Source organism: Amphimedon queenslandica, unplaced genomic scaffold, assembly GCF_000090795.2.
Source record: "Amphimedon queenslandica unplaced genomic scaffold, v1.1 AMPQUscaffold_13288, whole genome shotgun sequence".
In the NCBI taxonomy this organism is placed as follows: domain Eukaryota; kingdom Metazoa; phylum Porifera; class Demospongiae; order Haplosclerida; family Niphatidae; genus Amphimedon; species Amphimedon queenslandica.
The window spans coordinates 109930-111636 of NW_003546476.1; positions in this window are offsets into that span (position 1 = coordinate 109930).

Below are 1707 nucleotides of genomic sequence, written 5' to 3' on the forward strand. Positions count from 1 at the left end.
GCTGCTGCTATAGCTGAAGAAGGAACTGAATTTGAAAGATTCCCTCTGGGATTTGGTAAAGATGATCTTTTAGAGAAATAGTTATCCAACATATTCCTTGACATTTCTTCTTTCTTACACGTGGTACAGTATACCGTAAATCATTTAATTTAGTGTACAAAATTTTATTAAAATTTTATTCAGTGTTAAAAAATTTTAGTGGAATTAATTTTAGTGGATTTGAGCCTGCACGAAAATTAATTCCACACGAAATAAACCCGCTATACGGTAATCCATAATCATTAACAACCTCATTTTTTTGGTTGCTTGATGTTATTCTTTAAATTACATATGTAATTAAATCAGCTCTTATATTGGTTAATTGTATTTCTTCAACTGCATTAGTTTTGTAATTCTGAAGCGATATGTTTTGTTGTTGCTCTTTTTGTGTAGGCACTCTGGTTGAAGATTGCAAAGCAAATTCCTCACACTGACAGTTGTGGTCCCACCTTTTCCAACTAAGTGAAGAGCTTTCAGGAGATGCATCACGAATACACCGCCTAAGATTACTTGAATACAAATTTTGAGCATCCTCTTCACCCACAATTGTGGTTCTTGGAATATCTTGTGTAGACAAACATGGAGTCAGTCAAATTAGAGTAATTGATACTAGTGTTATATACTTGTAACATATTACTATTACAATTGTTACTGTTAATTACTGTTACTATTACTTTTATCATGCCTATTACTATTCTATTTATCTTCACTAAAATGGAAATACTAAAATTATACTATACAATTACATGTACCTCATGTGGTGTTGAAGGTTCGCATGAGGTTTGACTGACAAGCAGTGTATGTGGCTGTACGAGCTGTACTGTTGTTCCATGGTAGCTCCTTTGATGATCTCCACAGTAAACAGCAGCAAAACTTTGGAGCATATCGAAATTATCTGTACCAGAAATGGTAAATACTGTTTCTGGTAAAGATTACCAAATAGATTATTCTCTGTGAATTTCTGCCTGATACGTAACAAAATGATCATGTGTGTCAGGTGATAATGTAATTCTCATTCGATTCAGTATCCTAAGTAATCGTCTAGACCCACAGCACACCTTTACAACATCAGCTACTAAATTATGGATTGCTGCTGGTTTGTGGGGATGAGTGTAATACATTATCAATGACAAAATAAAAAATGTAACTTCTTAATATGTGAGCTTCCTGCATTTGGATTATGGTTGTCATGAACAGCCAGCGTAGCTTTTTGTAGAAACATAACTAGGTCTTGGTTTACGTTAGACATGTACTTCTCTATATCAAGTGACAATGGCTCATGCTGAGGTATGGTGGCTTCATATTTCTTACTTTCCTCGTGAATGAGATTGTTGATTATGACCACTGCTTTTTCAAGTATACTGGTATGCTCTCAGCATTAATTGTTGGCAGAAAAGATTCTACCTCACTAGTGTTAGTATCTTGACATGTCCCTATGGCCCATGATAGACTGTGAAGTAAGTTTCCATTTTTACAAAATAGTAATGTTTCAAACTTTCTGTGAATGCATTTGCAGTCCATGTAGGTGTGTAAATAAACTATAAGCTGGTTTAGTAACCATCTGGATGAAAACTTGATGGTGTAATCACCTAAATCTAGATTGATATTAGTTTTGAAGAATCAGACGAATATGAAGAAATGAATAATTTAGATGCCACTGGAAGCAGG